General features: G+C 39.0%; 1 pseudogene; it reads right to left on the bottom strand.

Moving 5' to 3' along the window:
* Positions 1–1,311: 1,311 nt before the first annotated feature.
* LOC120854141 lies at positions 1,312–1,813 on the bottom strand (annotated as a pseudogene).
* Between the last annotated feature and the right edge of the window lie 6,018 nt (positions 1,814–7,831).

The following is a 7,831-nucleotide window of genomic DNA, read 5'->3' as shown; positions in this document are numbered from 1 at the left end:
AGTTGTATTCAACTAACTGCCCACAAATCTTGCAGTAGAATTTGTGTTTAAGTAGTTTAAATGAATTGCTTTGTGATGGGCATGGCAAATTCTCCTTGCTGAATTGACTAAACCCTCATTACCTAACAATGATCTCCTCTGTTGATCTTTAGGGCATGGTGTCTCATCTGTTTAGTTTGGCCTTTTATTTGACTTTCATTGACTTTGTGGCCAAGCCTGTTTTTTTTGGTCGATATGTTAACTCAAATATGTAGGTGAACTCAGCCATTTAGGAAGGACATGTAATTTTTAATAATAACACGCATTGTATTTGACAATAGGATACAATTTTCACTGGTAAATGGAGAAGCAAATGTTTGAGTTTTGAGTAATAGCTTGCTCTGTTTAAAGGAATTGTCCAACTGTCTTTTCCAAGGAAACACAGACTTCTGATTGCTAAATTCCTGCCAACATTCTTTCCCCTATATATAGGATTCAATCTTAGATCAGATAAATACAACTTGAAGTCTTCTTAAAGTGCTTGCTGGGATATTGGTACCTACCTTTTAGAGCTAGTTTCTGGACAGCTGTAGCTATCACCCAAATCTTAGTACTAAGTTTGCCATAATAACATTTGGTTATTGAAACAAAGAAATGACAACTCACTATTCTGTGTGCGTTGAGAGATGTTGTCCTTTGGAATCAATAAGGGGCTTCTTTTGGTTCCAAATAGGAATTAATTATATAAATGTCCCTTTAGAATCTGTTTATGTAGAGACCATCCAGGATGTTAGTAAGTATATCCACTTATTTCACAGGTCTTCTGATTTGCTAACATACTTGAAGTTTCAGTACTCAAAAGTCATTCATGTAACCATTTCTTTTATCGAGGTGGTTTTGATAAGTTTCCAGTACCTACTTGCAAATGCTTCAGAAGAACATTTCCTTATGTATGGGGTATGCTATGACTTTTATCCTCTTTATTTCACTTTTCTGAATTTTTTTTTAAATAGTAGTTTTCAAACATCTTTCAGAGAAAAGAAGAGCTGGAGAAGATCAGAGGCAAAGTCAACCCCATGTTTCTTCACATGGCCAGCAGAAGAGCAAAAGAAGGCCTTCTTTACTATTTATGACCAACCAAAATAAGAGCCCTCTTTAATAAAAAGATCCCAAATTTTATTTCTGGAAGCCTTGGATAATCTCAGTCTGGTGCAAATTGATAACAACAAATCAACAGGCAAGAACATAAAACAATTTCTCATCCTTTTGCACAATGGGAGTATGGGATGGCTGGTTGGATTAGGGAGTTGGTTTTTTTTGTTTCTGTTTTTGTTTTCATTTTAGCAGGTATTAATGAAGGTTGTACATAAGATGACTTTATTTCCACATCTTTTCATATATTTCTTCCTTTTTTTGCCCTTTTCCTTTCTTACTTTGCAAGATTTGGCTTTACAACCAAAGCTCTTTTTGCCAACCTTGTTCACGTTTGGCCTGGTGCTAACCACCTTGCTAGACTGAATGCCCACATGGACAGTTGTGCTGTAGGCTTCTCCTACTGTACATGTTCATTGTATATGACACATGTCTTCCTGCAAATTTGAAATACTTTGCCAAATTGTTGACCTTTGTAATATCCTTGTACAACCTGAACTTCATCATCCTTTCAGAGGGACATGGACTGGACACTGTACTCCTGTCTCAGCTGTTTGGAAAGAGGGAAAGAAATAATCTTAATGTGAATGTGGGAAAGTGAGTTGGCATGTTTTTTATGGTTCTTGCTCTTGTCTCAAGTCACAAAGGGATTAAGTCTCACTTTTGGCTGTTGCCACTTCATTGATGACCACAACAGGGAAGGGAAGATGGCGTCTTAAGAGAAGTTTCTCTAACTATAATCTATATTTCTGTTTGAATGCTCAGTTCTGCCTGTCTAATCTCTGCTCAGGCTTTTGCCTGACCTACCCAATATTCTTCCTTTGAAAAATTGGAATTTATAGTTTTCATACAGTTGGAGTCCTAGCCAGGCATTTGGTTGCCCATTTTTAAAGGAAGCTTTGGTGTAATCTTTTTTGTTGCTATTGTTGTTGGTGACCTTTTTTTAAGTTTAAAGAGGAATGTTGGGTAAAGAATGACCAGCATATCAGAGTATGAACCCATATTCCCCATTTACTGACTAGTTACACAATATCTCACCTATAAGTTGGTTTAATAAGACCAATAACATAGGACTTGCTATGTAAATTTACTGACATCACACTTGTAAGATACTACCTGGAGCCTAACACATGGATAACACTCTGTACTTATGAGATTCTTTTAAATTTATTTGAGGTATTCTAATGCTTATTTATTTTTGTGAAATAATTTATGTTATATATATTTTTTCATTCATTCATTCATCAAATACTTGTTGCACACCTTCTTTATGTCAGGCACAGATTTAAGAACTAGAAATATGTAGTAAATATTTAATATATATTAAGTTTATACAAGATTTTGCATTCTTATGGGAAAAACAGACAATAAACAAAGTAAACATGCAAAATATATGTCAAACTACTATGGCAAGGCAGTTGTGCCCTGAGCAGGTAATGCTTGAGAGGAGACTAAAAAGAGATTAGAGAGTAAGCCATGCAGACACCTAGGGGAAGAGAGTGTAAAAGTTAATAGACAGTAACCCCAATTAAGATACACTTTTCTATTTTAAATGTACTCTTTTGCCCTATTACAATAGCAGAGCCCACCAAGAAGAGGAAAACTTTTTCTTCTTGCTTGGGAAGAGCTTAGCCAAAGAAAGAGTGTCACAACTCATTCAATGAAAACTCTCAGTTCCTCCAGTGGACTCTTCGTTTACTACAGCCCTCCCAACTTTCTTTTCTCTTCTATAAAAGAGTTCTTCTCTTCTCCTTGGGGAGACTTTGCATGTGGCTCACCACAGTTGTGGTTCCTGAATTGCTCTTCTTTGTTGATCCTGAATAAACACATTTTTGCTGCAGAAATAACTGGTAGTCTACTGTTTAAGGTCAACAAAGGGGATGGTAAGTACATTATCCTGTGGCAAAGAGGTCAGTGTGTCTGGTGTGGAGTAGGAGATGTGGTCAGATAGAGGCTCTGTCATGAGGAAACTTCTAGGCTATAAATAAGGACTTCAAGCGTCACTTAGGGAAAATGGATCCAGTAGAGGGGTATGAACAGAGAAATGACCTAATCTAAGACTTTAAAAGAAAGCACCCGGGCTGCTCTGTTAATAAAAGACTATTAGAAGGACTAGGGCAGAAGTAGGGGAGACCAGTGAGGAGGCTACTGACGTGAATTGCAGTTCTTGGACCAGAGTTGTAGACAGCAGAGGAAGCAATGAGAAGTGATTGGAAGCTGGATGTAGTTTGTATATTGGGCTGATATGACTTCTTGAAGGGTAATTGTAGGGTGTAGGAACAAAAAAAAAAAGATAGTAAAAGATGACTCCAAAATTTTTGGCCCAAGAAACTGGAGTTGTTAGTCACTGACAGGAAAAACTGAAACCTTAACATATTTGAGATGGAGGTAAATAAGGAGATCAGAAGTTTGGATACGAAAAATTTAGGATTAAAAGGCCTATTTGGCTTAGAAGTAGAAATCTTCATTTGGCCTATAAAATCATGAGACTGAATGAGAACTACCAGGGAAAGAGTGTATATAGAGAAGGGATGAAATCCTGGGCCCCTCTAGCATTAAGAGGTGCTGGAGATGAGGGGGAAGTATCTGATTTACAAATATGTTGCTTGTAGGGAAAATGTAGAGGAATACATTTTGAGGAAATTTATCTATATTACATCTTGCTTTCCAATTCAAACCCTAAGAGAGTGAGGTATTGGCTTCCTAAATATCACAAATATTTCATATCTATTGCCTGCTGCTGCTAAGTTGCTTCAGTCATGTCTGACTCTGTGCGACCCCATAGATGGCAGCCCACCAGGCTCCCCGGTCCCTGGGATTCTCCAGGCAAGAACACTGGAGTGGGTTGCCATTTCCTTCTCCAATCTATTGCCTAGGAAGCATAGAACTCTAGAAATGGTCAGGGAATTTGTACAGAAAGTAGATAAAAAAATAATTGCTACACTGGAGATACTAAAACAACTGTATAAAGTCTATAGCAAGCACAGTAAATTACCTGAGATATTCAACATTTTATTATAAAACAGGCTTCGTGTTAGATGATTTTGCCAAACTGTAGGCTAACAAGTGTTCTGAGCATGTTTCAATTAGGGTGAGCTAAGTTGTGATGTTCAGTAGATATATTAATGTGTTTTAGATTTATGATATTTTCAACCAATCATGAGTTTATTGGGATGTAAACCCACTGTAAGCTGAGGAAGATCTGCGATTGGATAACTTGTCACTAGATACAGGGAGTTAAAATTATCATTCTAGCAAAATAGTCACTCACTAACTTACAATCTTTACCCCTTTCATACACTGTTTCTTGTTAACTACAATATTTGCAGCCATTCTCTTTATGACTCTAAAATTTTCTTACTATAGACATCTCATGAATATATATTTAGTTCAACTACTTAGTAAGGTAAGGTAGTCTAAAGAAAACAAGTAACAAATTTAAAATATTCAGGATGTGTAAAGTTATATTGAAAATGATCTTAGAACAAACTTGATAATCAATTAGGAATATGCCAGTTATTTGCAAATATCCATCACTTTCTTCTAAGTGCATGTGGTTTTTGTCAAGGACTGTCAACTGTCTCCTAATATTGATTTTTTTCCTTCTTTCTTTAGCAAGAGAATTCTCAACATTGAGCTGAGCACAAGCCTGCTCAAATAAAGACTACATTTCCCAGTCACTCTTGCTGCTATGCTTGGCTGTTTATTTTAGGGTCTACCAACGATATGTGAGCAGAATGCAGCCACACTGGTGAAAACTGCAAAAACCATCTTAGACCAGGGATGAAAGCCATGACTTGAGAATGGTAGAATGACAAAATAGTAAGTGTCCAGGTCCTCAAGATCACAGAGCTGCCATATGAGTTCTGGACTACTTATGATTTAGCTTTTACATGAGAAAGAAATTAATGTTTATCTGTTTGAATTATTGCTTTTTGCCTTTAGATTTTCTTCTTTTCTCAGCTATTTGTAAGTCTTCTTCAGACAACCATTTTGCCTTTTTGCTAAAGAGAAGCTAAAGACAAAGGAGAAAAGGAAAGATATACCCATCTGAATGCAGATTTCCAAAGAATAGCAAGGAGAGATAAGAAAGCCTTCCTCGGTGAACAATGCAAAGAAATAGAGGAAAACAGTAAAATAGGAAAGACTAGAGATCTAATCAAGAAAATTAGAGATACCAAGGGAACATTTCATGCAAAAATGGGCACAATAAAGGAGAGAAATGGTATGGACCTAACAGAAGCAGAAGATATTAAGAAGAGGTGACAAGAACACACAGAAGAGCTACACTAAAAAGATCTTTGTGACCCAGATAACCATGATGGTGTGATCACTCACCTAGAGCCAGACATCCTGGAATGCAAAGTCAAATGGGCCTTAGGAAGCTTCACTACGAACAAAGCTAGTGGAGGTGATGGAATTCCAGTTGAGCTATTTCAAATCCTAAAAGATGATGCTGAGAAAGTGTTACACTCAATATGCCAGCAAATTTGGAAAACTCAGCAGGGGCCACAAGACTGGAAAAGTTCAGTTTTCATTCCAATCCCTAAGAAAGGCAATGCCAAACAATGTTCAAACTAGCACGCAATTGCACTCATCTCACATACTAGCAAAGTAATGCTCAAAATTCTCCAAGCCAGGCTTCAACAGTATGTGAACCATGAACTTCCAGATGTTCAAGCTGGTTTTAGCAAAGGCAGAGGAACCAAAGATCAAATGGCCAACATCCCTTGCATCATCAAAAAAGAGTTCCAGAAAAACATCTACTTCTGCTTTACTGATTATGCCAAAGCCTTTGACTGTGTGGATCACAACAAATTGTGGAAAATTATTCAAGAGATGGGAATACCAGACCACCTGACCTGCCTCCTGAGAAATCTGTATGCAGGTTAAGAAGCAACAGTTAGAACCAGACATGGAACAACAGACTGGTTCCAAATTGGGAAAGGAGTACACCAAGGCTGTATATTGTCACCCTGCTTATTTAACTTATATGCAGAGTACATCATGTGAAATGCTGGGCTGGAAGAAACACAAGCTGGAATCAAGATTACAGGGAGAAATATCAATAACCTCAGATATGCAGGTGACACCACCCTTATGGCAGAAAGTGAAGAGGAACTAACGAGTCTCTGAACATGAAAGAGGAGAGTGAAAAAGCTGGCTTAAAACTCAACATTCAAAAAAACTAAGATCATGGCATCTGGCCCCATCACTTCATGGCAAATAGATGGGGAAACAATGGAAACAGTGACAGACTATTTCCCTGGGCTCCAAAATCACTGCAGATGGTGATTGCAGCCATGAAATTAAAAGACGCTTGCTTCTTGGAAGAAAAGTTATGACCAACCTAGACAACATATTAAAAAGCAGAGACATTACCAACAAAGGTCCGTCTAGTCAAAGCTATGGTTTTTCCAGTGGTCATGTATGGATGTGAGAGTTGGACTATAAAGAAAGCTGAATCCTGAAGAATTGATGCTTTTGAACTGTGGTGTTGGAGAAGACTCTTGAGAGTCCCTTGGACTGCAAGGAGATCCAACCAGTCCATTCTGAAGGAGATCAGCCCTGGGATTTCTTTGAAAGGAATGATGCTAAAGCTGAAACTCCAGTACTTTGGCCACCTCATGCAAAGAGTTGACTCATTGGAAAAGACTCTGATGCTGGGAGGGATTGGGGGCAGGAGGAGAAGGGGATGACAGAAGGTCATGGCAGATGGTTGGATGGTATCACCGACATGACGGACGTGAGTTTGAGCAAGCTCTGGGAGTTAGTGCGCTGCAGTCCATGGGGTTGCAAAGAGTTGGGCATGACTGAGCGACTGAATTGATACTGACTGTTTTTTTGGCCTTTGTCACAGCAGTCAGACTTGTATCTTAATTTACTCATGGCCCTTCTAATAAAGGCCAATGTGCTAAAGTACAATAGAAGTTGCATTTATTATGCATTGATAGAGAACACACATAATAACAAAGTGGTACTATAAATTCAAGAAGATTTTAAGTGAATTTTTAAAAATTAATCACAGCTATGCACATTGACTTCCCTGGTGGCTCAGATGGTAAAACGTCTGTCTCCAATGCAGGAGACCCGGGTTTGATCCCTGGGTTGGGAAATCCTCTGGAGAAGGAAATGGCAATCCACTCCAGTACTCTTGCCTGGAAAATCCCATGGACAAAGGAGCCTGGTAGGCTATAGTCCATGGGGTCGCAAAGAGCCGGACACGACTGAACGACGTTCCTGTTCCTTCCTGTGGCCTCCCTGAAGCTACTGAGGAAGCATATGCACATTTGAAAAGCATCAGTTCAGTTCAGTTCAGTCGCTCAGTCGTGTCCGACTCTTTGCAACCCCATGAATCACAGCACACCAGGCCTCCCTGTCCATCACCAACTCCCAGAGTTCACTCAAACTCATGTGCATAGAGTCAGTGGTGCATAGAGTCCAGCCATCTCATCCTCTGTCATCCCCTTCTCCTCCTGCCCCCAATCCCTCCCAGCATCAGGGTTTTTTCCAATGAGTCAACTCTTCGCATGAGGTGGCCAAGGTATTGGAGTTTCAGCTTCAACATTAGTCCTTCGAATGAACACCCGGGGCTGATCTCCTTTAGGATGGACTGGTTAGATCTCCTTGCAGTCCAAAGGACTCTCAAGAGTCTTCTCTAACACCACAGTTCAAAAGCATCAATTCTTCGGTGCTCAGC

This window comes from Oryx dammah, unplaced genomic scaffold (genome assembly GCF_014754425.2).
Source record: "Oryx dammah isolate SB20612 unplaced genomic scaffold, SCBI_Odam_1.1 HiC_scaffold_27, whole genome shotgun sequence".
In the NCBI taxonomy this organism is placed as follows: Eukaryota; Metazoa; Chordata; class Mammalia; order Artiodactyla; family Bovidae; genus Oryx; species Oryx dammah.
This window is presented reverse-complemented; position numbering and strand designations above follow the sequence as displayed.